This window comes from Desmodus rotundus, chromosome 6 (assembly GCF_022682495.2).
Source record: "Desmodus rotundus isolate HL8 chromosome 6, HLdesRot8A.1, whole genome shotgun sequence".
NCBI classification, from domain to species: Eukaryota; Metazoa; Chordata; class Mammalia; order Chiroptera; family Phyllostomidae; genus Desmodus; species Desmodus rotundus.
In genome coordinates this window covers 16334765-16354391 of record NC_071392.1, presented here as the reverse complement: position 1 = coordinate 16354391, position 19627 = coordinate 16334765, and the positions used below count along the sequence as shown (strand labels likewise).

The 19627-nt window shown below is 42.2% G+C and overlaps 1 pseudogene; it reads left to right on the top strand.

Annotated features, from left to right (window-relative positions):
- The first annotated feature begins 9186 nt into the window (after window positions 1-9186).
- On the top strand, window positions 9187-19451 carry LOC112306870 (ADP-ribosylation factor-like protein 6 pseudogene; annotated as a pseudogene).
- Window positions 19452-19627: the final 176 nt, after the last annotated feature.

Sequence of the window (19627 nt, the reverse complement as noted above, 5' to 3'; positions counted from 1 at the left end):
ATCCTGACACCTCTTTCAGATGATCCTTAGCCCCTTGGCAACAAAAGACCTATTAAATTTTTTTTATCTGCCTCTGGATAGAGCAAGTAATCTGAAGATCCAAGACTAAAATTTTATCTCAGGATCCCCCAGAAAGTGAAACAGAAAAAATTGCTTCTTTTTCTAATCCTCACCTGACAAGGTGTTTGTTGGTTTTAGAGAGAGAGGTACAGCGAAGTGAGAAAGAAACAGCCATTGGTCATCTCTAACCCACAACCCAGGTGTGCACCCCGACCAGGGACCAAACCCGCAAACCTTTCAGTTTAAGAGATGACACTCCGACCAACTGAGCCACCCAGCCGGGGGAAAAATGCTTTTTGGCCATAATTCTAAGACTCCAGCAAAATCCTGGAAGTCTCAGAACTACTCCAGTATATGTTGCCTGATTTAGCCTGTTTGGCAAGAACTCTCGAAGAGCTGCTGACTTCTTCCTTTGTGGACAAAAGGGTGGAAAGGGAGGAATTTTTAAAGAAAAATTAGAATCAAACTATATGAAAGAATTTAAGGATGCAGCGAAATGTGGATAGGTTACCAAATTTTCTGATGGTAAGGGCCCTGGGTCTCGTTTTTTTGAAGTAACTTCTCTATTAAAAAAGTAAATCCAACCTTTCGGCATCTTATAGGGCCCTTAGGGTACAGCCTACATTTTTAGTCTCGCAGCTCACCAATCCCACACCTGCGTGCTGCAGTCTTACTTAATGATTTCGTTTCTAGAACATGACACATTCTCTGATGCCTTCTTATCTTTGCACCTGCTGATCTTCCCTATGGAAATTTTTCCTCTCCACCTCCACCCCATAACCACTCCTCTTCACTGTGTTTTGAATGAATGAATGAGTGAATAAGTGAGTGGATGAAGTGAAGGACAGTAAGGAGCTGCACCAAGGAAATTTAATTCTCCCCCTGAAGCAAGAATGCCTAAGTGATAGATTTTTGCCTAGAATTAGATTGCCTAAAGCTAGAGAAACGCTGATACTCACCTGTGAGTAAGTACCGTGTATCCCGGATGTCCCGCATCACAGTCATACTAAACACTAGAAGGATGAGAAGTGGCAGAGGAAACAATGAATGTAAAGCAGGAGCTAGTCACTCCCGCTCAGACTCTGAGAAAAAGATGTCCTCCCAAACTTCTGCACAGCCTCTGCAGTGCAGTGGAAACCAGGTGCTGGTCAGTGAGCCTGGGTGAAATGCCCTGATTTTTATTCACAGACTCACATAAAACAACAGGCAATTGTAATGATTAGATGTTTGTATAGATTTCAAAATACCTTTTCAAATTATTGAAACTAGTCTGGTCCTCTCCCCTCTTTCTTCCTAGGGCTTTGAGTCACTTGGAGCCTAGAGATTTATCAAATTTTTTTCCAGTCCTGACATCATGTGATTTTGAAGTCTACTCTAAATCAAAGTTCCAAAATGCATTTTAAAGGTTTTAACACAGGGTTCGGCTGCCAAAGCCACCCCGGCCTCTTTCTATTTCGAGAAGCTGGTGAGGATAAGTCATCTTAGGCTTTTGTTCCCTCACTCCTCTGATGCTGCTGCGATCAAGGTTACGAGCCAAACAAGGGGCCTATTTTAAGCCTTCACCTGGCCCATCAGTAGCCTTTGATAGATGACCACTTCCTCCTGGAAAACCTTTCTTAGTTTCTTTCTTTGTTTCCTCTTTTTTGTTTCTTTATCACCTTCTAAACTCTTAACATCTGAGTAACTGCAGCTCAGTTTTTGAATATCTTCTCTTTATCTGTATGCATTTCCTAAGTGCCATCATCCAGTCTCATGACTTTTCATGTGGTAACTCCTAAATTTATGTCTCTATCCCCAGTGATGTGCCTGAGGCAGCTCACTTGGTCTCACAAGGTCACATTTTCTTCCCAACTCCATGTTCAATGACAGTGACTCCACGTCGGTAACTAGAAATTAGCCATAGTGAAGTATTTACACCAAAGTAACTGGCAAACATTAGATACTGGGCCTCCTATTCCACCACCCCCCCTCAGAGAGCCAGTTGTTAAGTGCTTACTAGCCCACCATTTTCCCTGATTTCTCCCCCCAAATTCCATCCAGATTTGTGAGTCCAACTGCCTACTGGGTATATCTGTCTCCCTCTGGAGCTCAAACATGTTCAAAACTGAACCCCTCTCTCCCAACCCATTCATTCTCTTCCAATAAGTAGCTACGCCATCTTTTTAGATGCTAAGGTAAAAAATGTATGACTCATCTTTGACTCCTCTCTTTCTCTGATACACATACTCAAACCATTGGTAAATCCTATTGGTTTTACCTTCAAAACATATCCAGGACACTCACAATATTTTCTCAGGGCCCTTCCACAGGATGTGTGGATTAGATCCAAGAAGGAGGAAAATGGAGTTCTCTTTCCCGGTAGACCTCACTGATCCAGTCTGAATTGCTCGCTGCTCTCCTCCCCTACTTTGTCCTTCACCTAGTGGACTTAGCACTTGTGGCAAACAAGAGTCTTGTCTGCTTCACTTGACCCAGACTCCACTCACATGTCTTCTTGTGTGCTTGTTTCAAAAAGAAATCAAAAGCATGGATAATCTTTTCCAGTATCTCTGCCTCCCACATACTTTCAACCACATGGAAGGCATATATAAATTCTGCATCTTTACCATCATTGTATTTCATGCAACACAAGGCAACAAATCAAAGGCAGGCTTCCCATGGCACTAATGAACCTTAAGCTCCAGGATCCCTCTCTTGCTTAGGCTCACGTGAGTCCTGAGAATGGCAGGGAGGCCGAGAGTGTTCTGGGTGCGGGAGGAAGAGCTGGGTTGCCACTTCAAAGGTTAAGTCAATGTGCTGCTTACTGAAATTTAATTTGTTGATTATATAATCTGTGAAAACCAAGTTGCCACATGCTTTATCTAAATAGTTTTGACATACATAGGAGAGTCTTTAAAAGGCACTCAAGCCGTGATCAAATGAGTTTAGTCCTGATTTCATGTGGACCTTCCAAACAGTTTACACCATATCGTTACATGTCCCGCATATGTGGCTGGAATTTTGACAACTCCCCATCAGAGTAAACACAAGGCAATAATAAGTCAAGTATTATCGAAGATTATATTACTGGCATAAAATAGAATTTCAGTAACGTCAACAATGAACATCTGCTCCACAATGCTACCTTCTCAATTACCACTTTTTCCCCTTGACCTTGACATTTTAGAAGGTTGTACTGCCTTTGTTCACCCCAAAAAGGATAGCAAGGTCCTTCAAACTGAGAATACAGGAAAACTGCACTAATAGCCTAAGAGAATAATGCTTCCCCCCCTCCAAAAAAATCCAGTTTTCTATTTTTTTTACAATTTTAGTTGGCTCGCTTTTGAATGGTTGAAGTGCAGATGGGTCAATTCCCTTAAATGCCACCCACTCTCCTGTTAATAGCCAACGACAAAACAAACAGATGGCTAAAGAATGGGGTAGGGAGGGGGGTGAGGGGCAGATGGGAAGGGAAGGAATACATGCTAAAAATAACGCAGTTCTTGGGTTAGCAAGTTGTGTGTGCAGAGCTCTGCCAGGAAAGTTCACAGGAGTTGTCCCTTTGGAAAGACAGTAAGATTGGATTATATCTTCAAAATAATTGTTCGAATAAATGGACTGGCACGGAGGAGAAATCTATATTGACTTTCTGTTTACCCAGAAGGGGGAGAAAAGTACAAAACAAGCTTTTCTTTAACTACAATGGCTACCTTCTAAGAGCAGCACTGCCTTGCTCCAAAATACAGGACGCGAGGATGACAGTCATCTTTCAGCTCAGGTTATTGCATGCCGTTTCTCGCATTCATTCGGCTTCCTTCATGTAGCTCTTAGTAAGGTAACTCTCTTAACAATAAAAGCTTTTATGGAGCCCATTGCAGTGGAGAGCTAATCAGGCCTGTTTTTTTTTTTTTCTTCCTTCTTCTTCATCTTCTTTTTATTGGCTCCTTGAAATATTTACAGCTGCCTTTGTTCTCACTGCAAACTTACACATCTTGCTGTGTGTGGCCAGTTTTGTTGTTCTTGTTGGGTATGAAGTGGGTAAGTGTGTGCGTATGTGTTTGGGTGGCTTCGTTTCTGCTCATGTGATTTTAGTGTCACCATCCTGTCGCTGCAGCTCTTCACTGTATACCGAGGGACGTTCACTTCTGGACTCTCCACCGAGAGCCGCATGACATAAAAAAGTTCAAGTGCCACCACGCTCCTCTTCCTGATAAACAGGTTCTCAGGTGCAGGGAGCCTTGAGTGAGCCTGGGTGTCAGGAACAAAAGCTCCTGAATGCTGGACGAACAGATCAGGTTCCCTGGTGAAGTTTCACAGGAACGAAGTTACGTAAGCAGAGTGAGCGCAGCCTGGCTGGATCAAGATCGAACATTCTAGGGCAGCTTTTAGGGATTACGCTGCAGGCACGGAAGCCTCCAATCTCGCGCCAGACAGCTCGCCTTGCCATTGGAATTCCTCCTGCTAACAAGTCCACCCTGTTATCACAACGATAAGAGTGGTTGGGATGGCTGACTTTAGAACCAAGGTATCCGGGCAAGTTATTCAATTGGCTGAGCCTCAGTTTCTGCACCTGCAAAGTGGAAATAATAGCAGTAATTACATTATGGGGTTGGTAAGGAACAAGGTCTTACAAGTAAAATGGTTAAAACCATAAGTGGCCCGTAATAAGATCTCAAATCATTGGATCGCATTTGCCTTCTAACTAGAATGTGTGCTTCATGAGGACAGATTGGGTCTACTTTGTTCAGTGCTGTATTCCTAATACGTAGAACTTAATAGGTGCCAATAAATCCTTGTTAAAGCAATTCCTCACCGGGTTACCCTAAGACTTTGTTCCCATAAAGGAATCAGGGAGAGGGAGGAGTCTCCCAAATGTCAAGGATAAGAAAGCCATGAGTTTCCGTGGGTACCTGCTTCCTGTTAAGCACCCATCCAGGCAGGATTTAGTTGAAATCTGAAGGTGTTTCACCTCCCAATCTTGCTTCTAGGTCAGGAATACTCAAACCTGTGCAGGAGGCAACAAAGGTGGTTCCCAAACACCCCCAAATCCACCCTTGTTTTCTGCCTCCCAGGGGTCATTTCTCATGACTCCTCTGTGAGGCTGACTTGGGAGCCCTTTGGCACAGGAGGCTGGAAGGATTAGGATTCCCTTGTGTCTGATGCACTGTAGCCATTCTGAACACTGAACTGTTTTGTTGTCAGAGACAATTGGGGATCACAGACCTCTTGGCTTTGAATGCTGGAATTTGCAAAGACATTTTTATACCAACTTGGTCTTTATTGTATAAGTGTAGCAGTATGTTAATGTGAGACTCTTCCTGAATCAGTTATAGCTCAGGCCCTGAAAGCACAAAAGAATAGGTGGCAGGTATGTGTCATTTTATTAATCTATGGCTTAATTTCCCTGTGGGTCATGCTTAGCTTCACGGCTCTGTAGTAACTGGATGAGTTTAAAGACAAACTCCACCCTTTGTGTTCTTCTATGAAGACAATCCACAATATGGGGGGTTCATGAGGGAACCACAGGGGCTTACTGATGATGGTTTGGGAAGAACACGCTTGACCTTTGACTTGGCCTCGTTCAGTCCTCTCGCTGTTACCTGATGCTCTCAGGAACTCCCTGGGGTATATGTTGAGCAGAGGTGGATACAGTGAATGCTAAAAGTCATGGAACAGGCTGATCCCACCCAAGAGAATGCAGGCCTTATTGCAGAGATCAAGGATTTACTGGAAGACTAACCACTGGCTGCAAACCCTGGGGAATCCAGAAAGTCAAGGACTGCTTCAGCCCAGCTCAAGGCCTATACAGGAAAGAGTTTCTTGCTTTTGTAGGTGCCACAAAGGATGCAGTGGTGTCATCCAAGAGTACTCCCAGTGGCCAGTGGGTTACGGCAGGCTTTTCTAGCACAAGCAAAGGAAACATCAGTAACCTCTGGCTGCATCTGTCCTCACCTTCTCAGTGACTGTGCTCTTGGGAAGCAATTACAGAAGGTTTATGCCGTTGAGCCCCAATTTAGCTTGAAAAAGATTTAAAAAAACAGAGGCTCCTTGTACTCATGTGACAGATAGTTGGGAATGGTTTTTAAACCACAAAGAGGTACATGTTTTAAAAGGAAGATACAGAGATTCCGTACATGAGGTCCTCTCTATGAAGAGATTGGACAAAAGGTAGAGGATGGCAAGTCAGAAGGTCTTCTTGGCTGTGGCCACCATGAATGCTCATGGAATCCTGAGCAATGCGGAATTTGCCCGAGTGCCATTAGAGAAAGCCTCACTCAAAGAGCCCCCTCCCTGTAAGGGTCAGTCAAATGACCTGGCCTACTGGACATTTGTAAAAACTGTAAGACCCCCACCCCGACCCCACTCAAGTCTTTATCTCTTGGGTTGGCCAAAAAGTCTGTTATGTTGGCCAGTCTGTACAATGGCTCTAGTAGCGCTTAGTTGTCTTTAACTTCACTTGAAACAATTGTGTTAGATTGTATCGTGACAGCTGTCATATCAGCATGCATTTTTTAAAAAACATCAAAATTGTTGAATTTCTGTGCAGGCATTTTAATATTGAAGATGAAAGAAAATATGCAACATTTTCAGTGTTCTATGCTTTATTATTTCAAGAAAAGTAAGAATGTAACTGTGATGCAAAACAATATTTGTATGATGTATGGAGAAGGTGCTGTGACTGATTGAATGTGTCAAAAGTGGTTTGCAGGGTTTCTTGGTCATTTTGGCCATAATTCTTTGCTGTGGGGCTGTCTTATGCATTAGAAGATGTGTAGCAGCATCCCTGGCCTCTACCCACTAGAAGCCAATAGTGGGAGATAGTCGACCTACTCAAAATATCCAAATCAATAAAATTATTGATGCAAAATGAAAAATTGTGTCATATTTTATGGAAAAAACAATGTACTTTTTGGCCAACCCAATATTTGAGAAGCTAGAGAAATGGTGTACTAGTTGTAGAGGTCAGAAATGCTGCTAAACATCCTACAATGCACAGAACAGCCCCCACAACAAAGAAGGATCTGGTCCAGAAGGCTCTTGGTGCCAAGGTTGAGAAACCCTGAGACAGGATATTAAAAGGGAGCCTGGTATGGTGGAATGAAAGTATTAACAGAGTGAGTTATTTCAAGAAAAATTTCTCAGCCAAGGCCTCTTTTGGAAAATGTGTATAATATTATAGCAGTTTCAGCTTAGTAGAAAAGAAATATATCATTTTAAAAATGAAAATTAATTTTAATTAATGAGGGTTTCTATAGAAATGGTTAGAAGATGTCTTCAAAGCATCATGTGCCCCTAATTTAAGATGAACACAGCACACTAGCCTCTCCGGGAACAATTCGCCAGCCCACGGAGAGACACCTGAGGCAAGAGCACAGGCAGTGTGTGTGAAATACAGCTGGCTCTGCTGTGGGCAGCTCATCCCACGACAGCACCTACAGTGCAGGTGCCAAGTTGTCCCCTTCCGCAGCATTGTCCTTTCAGTTCATCGAAAGCTGCTTGAGAGGCACCGTGTGCATAACAAGTACTGCACCTGTGTGACGACAGATTTCAGGGGGACGAAATGCGTTCTAACCATGAGTGTCTCCTGTAGGCAGACCTTTATTCCACCTATGCAAAGGCCAACTTTCGATTCTCTCTGGCAGTTTTTTTATATTTGCCGTGTGTCTTAGTCCATTTGTGCTGCTGTAACAAAACAACCCAGATTAGGTGGCTTATAAACAATGGAAAATTACTGCTCACAGCTCTGGAGGCCCCAAGTCCGAGCTCAGGGTGCCAGCACGATCAGGTGAGGGAACCTCTTCCAGGTTGTAGTCTTCTTGCTGTGTCCTCACCTGGCCGAAGGGACCAGTGGGCTCTGTGGGGTCTCTTTTATAAGAACACTAATCCTGTTTGTGAGGGCCCCACCCTCATGCCCCAAGCACCTCCCTAAGTCCACACCTCCTAAGACTATCACATTGGGCCTCAGGATTTCAACATATGAATTTGGGGGGAGGGTGAACAAGCTTGCAGACTGGAGCACCGTGGTTATACCAAAGTTTGCCCCCACCTCCTCTCACTTTGGTTTTATCTACCTTTCTGCTCCCTGCAGACATCAATGATCAGGAGTGTGATAGCACATAAATCTTCTTTACCATTAGTCTTCTAAAATGAGGTGTATTATTTGCTCAGAAAATTATATCGCATTTGTACATAATTAATTTGTTCTCTGCAATTTCAGGAGGAGGCACCCAATAAAAATACTTCCTAGGAGACGAAACATTAACATAGAGGCAATATTTATATCACGGGCTTCTATAATACGGACAATTAAACATCACCTTCTAGTACAAGGACTTAGTGTCCTAGAGAAATATGCATGTCGGTCATGCAAGCCTATGAAGTGTGCACGTCAGACCCTATTGTCTAGTGGCACCGTATTCACTCATCCACTCAAGAAATGTTGAGTGCCTTCCACTTGCAGGCATTATAGGGGACACTATATGGGATATAGTTTCTATAATTTGTTACAAAAGTTTTACTTAAGACAATTAAATTATAATTTACAAATGTGACTTTGTCAATAAAGACTAAATAATAATTGTGTTTCATTCATTAGGAAACACTTCAATGTGCTAGAAGTTTTGGTGAGTGCTAAGGGCATTAAGCCCTTGTATTAAGTCATCCTTATTTGAGTAAGACAGGGATTGAAATGTTCCAGGCTGGATAAAAACCAGCTCCGTTGGGGGAAAATGGGATGGTGCTGAGCACCCTTTTTAACCCCCAGCTGAGCCTTTCTGTATTACAAGCACCTGGGAAGCCAAATGCCTTGTTTCCCAGAGTCCCGTGCAGCTGGAGTCAGGATGCCAATCAGATGCGTTCACACCAGATGTAAGAGTGGAAACCACCTTCCTGCTTTGACACTCATTTTCTGCTGGCTTGTGTCATCAAGGAGATGTTGGCTTTTCTGTAGCAGTTTCCCCATAGCGAGCCATTTGCATCACAGGAGCTGAGAGGCAGATGTGGCAGTGGCAGCCAGCAACAGCTCCCTGACCCTGAGGTCAAAGTTTTGGCCCACGAATGCCGTGGACTCTCCACCTTCCCGGTGGTGGTGGAGCTGGCAGCCTCCCTGCTGGGCCAGTTTGGAGGTGTGCTTCTGGAAGCGGTTCCCGAGGGATCAACCAGCCAGGGGCCCATGTTTCAAGCCCATCAAATAATGTTGTAAGTAACAAACTCTCTAAATCCTATTCTGCTTCAAATAGCCAGTTTCTGCTCCTTATAACAAAATACTGACTTTAAAACGAGAAACACAGGGAATACAAATATAAGTCTGCTGTGTCAGAAGCCAGGAAGGGGACAGCCATGCCTTAGGTACTTGTGGGACCTTTGTCCTGGGGTGGATTAAAATCAGCAGCGTCCGCTTTGCCTGGTTGACTGGTCTTCCTCGTCAGTCAGGCATTGGAGGGGACTTGGCAAGTTTTCTGCTGGGAGTGGCATGGTTAGACCCTAGAAAGCAAAGACTACACTTTGTTCATTTTTGTATCTTCGGTGTCTAGCAGAGTGCTTGAGGCATGTTATTAGCCCTTAGTAAAAATGATGCTAAATTAGGAAAACAGTGCTCTCGAAGCTTTTGTCTGGTTTTGGTGTCAGGCAGAGAGCCAGTGGGATTACCCAGGCGTGAAGCTAAGAGTCTGGAAGAGGATGGGAAGGATTTGAAGTAAGTTTCAGCGGGCGTCAGTGACTGTGTCAGTCAGGGTTCAATGAGAGAAGCAGAACCAATAGGAGAAATACATTCAGAGATTTATTGCAAGGAGCTGGCAGACATGATTGTGGGGCTGGCCAGGTGAGTCTGAAGCCTGTGGGGCAGGTGATGGGCTGGAACTTGGGCACAGGTGGACACTGCTGCCCACAGGTGCCATTTCTTCAGAGAGGCCTTAGCTCTGTCTTCAGGTGTTTCAGCTGGTTGCATCATGCCTACTCAGATTTTCTAGGACATCTCCGTTGAAAACAACTGATTACGGTCTTTAATCACATCTACAAAACACCTTCACAGCAACACCTTGATTCCTGATGCATTAGATTGAGTAACTGAGGGCTGAAGCCTAGCCAAGTTGACACATCAAAAAGACCATCACAGTGACCAACTGAAAAGAGGGAACAATAGAAAAGGGTGAGTAAGGAGTTAGGTGTGGCAGGTTCCCCGTGCGTATTTAAATACATAACGCTCACTCAATTAGCAGCCTGCTCATTTCCGTGAGATTGATAGAGCTGGTTTTCAGCTGAGTTTACTGATAGGCAGAATAAACTGCTCCCTTAAAGTTAAGGTTACCTTAATTTATTATCCAAACAATACCGGGAATAAATCGGGCTTCTGTTAACTGTGTCGGGACCACCGGCAAAAACCAGGAGAGTCCCAGGCAAACCACAGCATGCGGTTCCCGTACTCAGCCAGAGATGCTTTGGGTCCTTCTCTTAACTTGTCTGTCGCAGTTGCTTCAGTGCCTGTATCTGATACAACAGTGCCCCTGCCACTTTTAGGTCACCGTGGGAAACAATGCCATCAATGCAGAGCTTTGTTAGAGTTTACATGGAGCAATTTCATTAATACGGGGAGATACTTTAAAAAGGCAAGGATAACTTTTCCTTGAATGAGCCAATTGACAGGTGAGAGGATTAACTCTTCATAAACATTAAATGGATAAAAGTTGAGAACAATTAATAGCCACTCATACCATCCACACCAAATGTATGGTGGTCGATGTTACAGCAGTCAGCGGCAGTGTAACAATTAGGACTTTGGAGTAAGACGGCTTTGGTTCACACCCTAACTCCTTTGTTATTAACTGTGTGAACTCAGGCACATTTCTTGGTCTTTCTAAGCCTCAGTTTCCCTACCTGTGAGATTAGGGAAAAAATAAAGCCCCTATCACAGGAGCATTTGAGGATTCAATGAAATAGGGCATGTTGAAATTGCTTGGCACAGTGCCTGGCACAGAATAACTTTTCCATAACTAAGAGTTATTATTATATACAGCCATGCAATCTTTGAACCAAAATATCAAATAAGATTTTTTTCAGGCAACACAATCAAATGCAACCCTTATATTTACTTTTACAGCTGTTGCTATATGGTAGTTATTTTTTTTTAATAGCGTGTTCATTTAAATTATATTCTCCCCCCACCAACACCATAGTGTATCTGGAATATCCTGCCACGTGACAAACCTCTCCTGGAGTAATGTTACGCATCATCCACATCTTAAAAACCTTTTTCGTAAATGCGACTCCTGTCTGTGGAGTGTAGTTATCGAAGACAGCCGTGTGTTTGTGATTTCTGCTGAGAGAAAACCAGCAAAGCCACAGGACTGTCCGACCTTACTAGAAACAATGGGGACTAAAACAGCCTTCCCACTATGCCTTGTAGTTTATGAGACCATCTCCAGATAATTCTTTAGTTCTCGAGTGACATGAAAATCAATTAATTTTAATGGGGGATAACAGATTATGGTATTTAATAGTTCATCTAATTCATGAGGCAAAGTGAAACAGACAATGCCATGTAAATCTAATAATAAGAGTTGTGAGAGCTCATTTGACTGTCAAATGCGAAAATGAATGAGCTTATCAGGAACTGGATGAAAACTAAAGCATTCTGTACAAACTGTATTTTGTTTATATACAGAATTAAGTTAGAAGCTTTGTGGAACATTAAACATATGTACTCTATTCCCCTTTAACTTGCTCTTAAAACTTATCATTAAGCATTCACGGTCAGAATTATGGAGTGTGTCTGTCTATTAAACAAAACAGCAGCCCAGCCCTGACCGGTGTGGCTCAGTTGATTGGGCGCTGTCCCGCAGAGTAGAAGTCCACCCGTTCAGTTCTTGATCAGGACACATGCCTGAGTTGGGGGTTCAGGCCCCAATCAGGGCATGAATTGGAGGCAACTGATGGATCTTTCTCTCTCACATCAATGTTTCTCTCCCTCTCTTTCTCCCTCCCTTGTCCTCTCTCTAAAAATAAATAAATAAGTAGAATTTATAAAGAAAATAGCACAGAATAATACACACATGTCCCCTCTCCTTTTATCGTTTTCTTTCTAAATATAGAGAAGTAGAATGACCTAGAAATGTTGGTGTTAAAACGTTCTTTGTGAACAATTGAAACGATCAAGGACCAGGCTGTCAGGTTCTGTTCATCAAGTGGTATTAAAAATTGCCTATTTTCTCTAATAAATAATTTTTACCATTCTTAAATAAGCCCGTTTAGACTCAGAAAATAGCCACTTCTTCACAAGGTTTAGCATAGCTGAGACTTGGGCTAATCACTGTCCCCTCCCCCCAAATAATTCACTTTACAGCCCCGTTTCCACTCTCCAATCCGACAGAACGTACAAAGGCAGCTCACTGGAAAGTTTCTCTTTAAAATGCTATGAAATGGTTTCTTTGAAATAATTGCAGCTCTATAGTAAAGGAATCACGAGGTTACAGTTGCCTGGTTTCTATTGATTCTCCTAGTTAATAAAGAGTTAAACAGTGAAGTGTGGTCTTTTATTTTTATTTTTTTTTTTAAAAGGCATTTTGAAGGTGCTGGAGAGGGAAGGCCTGGTCCTAAGTGGTCATGTGGCTACCGCCATTCATCTTGGTAGTGACTATCTGTCAAAAGTGGCAAGAGTCCCTGTTAACAGCCCTGACCTGAGCAGTAATGAAGGGAGAGTGCACAGCAAAGTGTCCATTATCAGCAGGTCGGGAGCAGTAAATTGGAGCAGTTTGCTTCAATCTGGCTGCACGCTGAAATGTAAGATAGGTGGGGATCAGCAAGAGGCAATTTCATCCTATGATCATTTTTGTCAGATCGCATCCGTGGCAACTGAGTTCGATGCATGATTTCAATTAACCAACTCTGGCCGTAATGCTCCCACTGCTGGGGAAGCTCTGGTCTAGGCCTGGCTCCTCATTATTTCTTATTTAAAGCCACCGGAGTGCACACAGGTGAGGGGAACTGCAGTGTTGGGAAGAAGGAAGTGACCCCTGTGGATGACAGCAGCTGCCTGCAAACCTCACATCCGTACGTTGTCAGGGAGTCCTTGGGGGCCCTTGCTTGTCTGCAAATTTCCTAACTCATAAGTCCATTTTAATGACCTTCAACTTCAGGTTTTAAATATGTTGAACTTGCATGTTGTTTACTCTTTGATAAAGGAATTAGCCTTTTGGGCGCCAGTTTTAGGGAGGGTCAGGTCACAAAATTCTGTACTTGTGTTAAGCAACGTGAAGTGAGGTGAACAAAAGCACAAGAAAATGAGTGTGAAGCGGAAGACTGAAGTTTTAACTCTTAGATCCCTGAGAACTATTAACTTGGTTCAATGATTCTCCAAAGTGTGTGCATATGTATATACACAAGACCGTCTCTGCTCTCCAGGAGCTTACAATTCAGGAGGACAAGTAAGACTACACCTGTGGCTATAATAAAAGTAGGAGGTCCCATAAGAGGGAAACAATGTCCTATAGAAATTCAGAGAAAGATCGCTTGTGGATGGAGAAATCAGCAGAAACAGGAAAGAGATGAACATTTCAATGGGATCTTGTTGAATGTGTAGGATATTTCTGGGTGAAACTGGTGAGTGGCTTTTTTTAGTTTTCTATAGCTGCCCAACAAATTACCATAAACTTAGCTGCTTACATCACCACTTTATTAGCGCATAGGTTCCCTGGGTCAGGAACTGGGTTAGCTGAGTCCTTTGCTCAAGACCTCCCCAGACTGAAATCTCAGTGTTAGCCAGGGCTGCGGTCACATGTGAAAGTTGGGTTCCTCATTTAAGCGCCTGCAGGCTGTTGGCAGAATTCAGCTCCTTGCAGCTGCAGGACTAAGTCCCCACTCTCTTACTGGCTGCCAACTGGGGTCACTCTCAGCTCCTAGAGGCCACTTGCTGTTCCCTGCCGAGTGGCTTCCTCCACAATATGAGCTTGCTCCTTCAAGATCAGCAGGATTAATCCTTCTGATTTTAAGAAGGGCTCAGTCCCTCAGCTAAGGGTGGTGGTGGGCTGTTGGGATGTGGACAAAAAGGACTCATGGACATGGACAACAGTGTGGTGATTGCAGAGGCAGGGGGGTCTAAGGGGGCTAAATAATAATGGGAAAAAAAAAGAAGGGCCCACTCCCTCTTAAGCACTTAGCAAAATAGGTCAGCTTCACCCTTTTGATTAAAGTCAGCGGATGATTGACCTAACCCCAGGAGTGACATCCCATCATTTTCACAGGTTCACACTCCAAGGAAGGAGACTGCACAAGGTGTACACGAGAGTATATCACGGAGTGAGAACCCTGAGGACCGCCAGGCATTGCACTGTAGGAACAACAGCTTTTGAGAAAAGGGGGTAGGCAGAGAGCACAAGAGATGTTTGTGAACTGGTGTCAGTTATCTCAACCCAATGAAAAACTGGAGGTGATTGAGGAATATTGGCCTGGAAGGGGATTTTTAGGTTAAGTCTATGTAGAGTCTTAAGTTTCAGAGTACAAACTCACCAGAGGTTTTTAAACGGGGACATAATTACCATCCTGAGTTTTAGGAAGATGTGTCTGGTGTGCAGGCCGGGTTGAGGGAAAAGGGGCTGTTGAGTCTCTGAGGACAGGCCTCACTGCTGTTCACTGCCTTCGCTCTTAGTGGAACACAGTGGGCACTTACTGCCTGTTTGCTGAGGGAGTGAACGAAGGTGGGCAGAACATACAGGGAGCAATCGCCGTAGCCTGGGTGAGTGGCATTAAGGGAGGAGTCAGGAAGGCAGTGATGCAAATGGAAAAGGTGCTGTAGAGCTGCCAGCAAAGGGTTTGACAAGCACGTGGAAGAGGAAGAAAAGAGAAATCAAACTGATGTCAAGGTTCACAGCATAGGTTCCTGAGAGACTAGAAGATAATGAAAAAGAATTCTTTATTTAGCCTTATGCAGAGCAAATCACCAATTGTTTGGCTAATGTTTCACTTTTGAGACAGATTTTTGGTGTTACAGGGACAGACCCAAACTACATTTGTTAATGGTATGTATTTCCCCCCGGCCCTTATTTTTAGGTTTTATTGAGCTATAATTGACCTACCGCACTGTGTTAAAGATGTACAGCATAATGAACTTGACTTTCATATACTGTGAAATGATTACCACAATAAGTTTAGTTAACCTGTATCATCTCAAATAGATACAAAAAAAGAGAAAAAGTTGTTTTCCTGATGATGAGAATTCTTAGGGTTTACTCTCTTAACTTTTGAATATAGCACACAGCCGTGTTAACTATAATCACTATGTCGTACATTCCATTCCCAGCACTTATTTATCTTATAATTAGAAGTTTGTACCTTTGACCACTTTCATCCAGTTTCCCCATCCCAGACCCGTGCCTCGGGTAACCACAGATCTGATCTCCTTTTCTATGAGTTTGGGGGTTTTGTTAGTTTTAGAGTCCACATATCAGTGAGATCACACAGTGTTGATCTTGTCTGTCCGACTTATTTCACTTATCATAATGCCCTCCAGCTTTACCCATGTCGTTGCAATGGTAGAATTTTCTTGTGTTTTTATGCCTGAAAAATCTTCCATTATATCTGTCTATGTCTGTATCTATATCTATATCTACACATGTATTCTCACATTTTTATCCACTTATCCATCAGTGGACGCTCAGGTTGTCTCTCTGTCTTGACTGTTGTAAATAATGCTGCAGTGTATGTGGGGGTGTAGATAGCTCTTTGATGGAGCATTTCTGTTTTTATTTCTTTGGATAGGTTACTAGAAGTGGATTTGCTGGATCACATGGTAGTTCTATTTTTAATTTTTTGAGCGAACTTCACACTGTTTCCCATAGTAGCTGGTACCAGCCCACAATCCCACCAACAGTACACAAGAATTCCCTTTTTTCCATATCCTCGCCAACATTTTTTATCTTGTATTTTGATGATGGCCATTCTAACAAACATGAGATGATATTGTGGTTTTATCATGGTTTTTGTTTTGATTCCCTAATGAGTAGTGAGGTTGATCACCTTTTCATATACCTGATTATTCATACATCTTCTCTGGGAAAGTGTCTGTTCAGGTCCTTTACCCATTTTTAAATCATATTATTTTGTTTATTGCTATTGAGTTATGAGTTCTTTATATATTTTGGTTATTAACCCCTCATCAGACATGTGGTTTATATTTTTCCCATTCTATAGGTTGTCTTTTCACTTCATCGATCACTGCTTTGGCTGTGCAAAAGCTTTTTAGTTTGAGGCAGTCCCACTTGTTTTTAATTTTGTTGCTTGGTTCTAGGTGTCAAATCCAAAAAGTCATTGCCAAGGAGTTCTTTTTTCTGTGTTTTCTTCTAGGAGTTTTATGGTGTCCAGTCTTATCTTTAAGTCTTTAATTGATTTTGAGTTCGTATTTATGAGTGGCTTATAGTAGGGGACTACATTCATTCTTTTACATGTGAATATCCAATTGTCCCAGCACTAATTTATTAAAGAGACTGTCTTTTTTCTATTGGGTATTCTTGGACCTTTGTCAAATATTTTAAGTTTCTGACTTATAATATATGTTGTATGCACAGATGTAGATATAGAGAGACAGATAAATTTGCTTATCAGTGGTACTTATATATATATGATTCATACAGTATATGTAAGTAATTTGGAAAAATTTATAAATGACGATTATTGAAGAAACACAAGATAGAGAGCTTTCGTCAGAAAAGATCAATGTCCTGGAGCCATTTATTCATAACCTTAGAATGGAAGGTTATCCAGCTTTTTAACCAATGATCACTCACAGCACCCTTGGTGCGCGATCGTTCTATCTTTTCTTGGACAATCCTGGAGACTGAGAGTTCACTTGATTTTTGGACAGCCCGTTCAATTTTTGGACAGCTTTAATTGTAGGTAAGTCTTTCACCATATATCAAAATATGGCTTCTCATGATTTATCTCCACGGCTCACAGCCTGGTCTCTAGAGCAAGCCCGACAGACCTAATGTTCCTCCAATGACAGCACTTCGGGCCGAGGAAAGTGCCTTTTTTGGTAAGGTATGCATTGCTGAGGACCTTAATGTATTTTAAATTCATGAAAACAGACTAACTCTGATAAAGGATGATGCTTATTCTTGTTTACTGGTTAAAAGTGGTGCTTCTGTGTGGCATAAGGGAAGTAAAATTTACTAGCCCTAGCTCTGAACTTATACAATTGTCGATTAATTTTTATTTAGGGAGAGTTGCCTTTGGAGAATAAGGAGAGCTATCTCAAATTTATTTTAAAAGTTCTGAAAGAAACTGTCACGTCTCCAATTCTTCACTTCCCCAGCCCCCTCAGCATATGGGAGGAGTTAGAGGTATCAATGGTCTATCAAAGCAGTCGGTGACACCGTTCATTTCTGGAGGTTCATAACGACAGGAGAATTCATGGAGGAAGTCAAGGATTTGCACATCCAGAGGCTCAAGAGTAGACCGGATGACCCTGAGGTCCTTCATTATTGACAGCATTCTGACTTTTGCTTCTCAACCCCAGGTTTCTTAACTATAACAATGTTACTGTTAAGACATTTTTATTAAAGAACTAATTAAATCTAATTTAATTATTTCTCATAGCATGTATAGGAAATATCTGACAAAATATAAATTTAAAATATACATTGGCAAGTATGACTACCATTGCACATTTTGATATATTTATGTGTGTATATAAGATAGAATAATAAATATCCCAAAGCCATTTACTTGCTTTGTTTTAAGACTTCGGCTTCACGTGGGGGCCAACCTCTACTGCTGTTGGACAATGTAACTTTTATCTACATATTTTTGTGTGTTCTTCATGTAATAGTCTAGTGTTCTTTCTCGTGGAGCACTTAAGCCAAGAGAGAAATATCAGAAACAAAAAGAAAAAACATGTTTCATAATAGTTCACAGAAAGTTTTCTAGTGGTTTTTTCTAAAAAATGTGTGTTCAGATACAATTTTCAAGATCAACTAACAACGACTCCATGCAAAAATGTAACAGTTCAGCCCACCACCCATTTTTCAACAGCTCTTCAACCTGATCAGCAGAAGGAGAGCAGCTGACTGACCCACTGTGGCCCTGGAGGAAGTGTGGCTTTGGGCAGAAAAACCTCTGGTTGCCAGGGGACCACCACATGCCTAGGCGCCTGCCCATGGACTGAACTTGCAGAGGGAACTTGCAGAGGTACTTTTGCTCCTGACCTGGCGATCCTTCCTAGGGAGGCACAGAGAGGAAAAGGCTGAGAGACACCCGCACCAGATTCCCATCCTAGAGACAGGTGCGTGTGAGTACATCCATTTCTGTCCCTCACCAGCTCCTGGGCTCGTGGGACTAGCCTCAAAGACCAGCTGGTTTGTAAATATATGAATCACATTACAGGATTGCTAGACAGACTCGCAGGGTTGCTTGGCCTGAAGAAGAAGGAGTTTCCTGCTTTGTGCCTTAGGCTGGATCACAGTGACAAAACAACAATCATCAACAAACTTAAACCTTCAAATGCTCAAGCTCAAGATATAGTTCCAACAATAGGAGTCAGCATAGAGACATTCAAATTACCCAGTTTGTCTTTTCCAATGTTTGAGGTATCAGGCCAAGGAAGATACAGAAATCTCTGGGAAAGCTGTTACACAGAGGACAAGGCATTGTTTCTGTCGTTGACAGCAGTGATAGATTAAGAATGGTTGTGGCCAAAGAAGAACTGGATACTCTTCTGAATCATCCAGATGTTTGGTACCACTGAACACCAGTCTTCTTCTTCGCAAACAAAATGGACCTCAGATGCAGTGACATCTGTGATAGTGTCTAGATTGCTGCATTCAGAGAACTTCAAAGATAAACCATGGCCTATTCCTGCTTCCGATACCATAAAAGGAGAAGGTCACAAGAAGGTGTAGACTGGCTTCAAGACCAGAGTCAGGCTGTGGAAACATGAAAAGACAGTATTTGGAAACCTCAACAATTGTCAATTCAGGGACCGTTATCTTAAAGCAAACTGAATACATTAAATTACTTCAAAGATGTTCATGCATCTAAGAAAACTGTATAATTTGCAAGTATGGACTCTGAATAAACTTTATAAGAATACAGGACCTCAGATATGCTAATCTGTCCATTAATTATTTGAAAATAAATCCTTAGAAGGGCCCCCCAGAATTATCAACTTCTTGGTAAAGGGCTGCACTTGCTTATAATGAGAATGTTTAAAGTCAGAGTTAAAATCCATCTCACTAGCTCATCGTGAATTATGACATCTTTGATGTATTTTATTTTTTTAATTGTCTTCTAAAAATTTAGTTTATAGTGTGACTGCAGTGTGACTGTGCTTGTGAAAAAGATCTTTAAATATTTAAAAGGGACCACGGGTAACTAATGTATATTAGATGTTTACTATGTGTCGCCACCAATAACACATAAAATGTAGTGTAAAAAAATCAACTAACTTAAGCCCTAACTAACCCCATCATTCTTTGATTTTCAAACACGTAGCAAAGACATTGATGTTCAGGAGAGCACTTCTCCCCTTTGAAAACTTTGTTCTGTTTTTTTGTTGTTGTTGTTGTTGTTAACACACTGAAAATCCTCAGCAAAAGATAGGTTT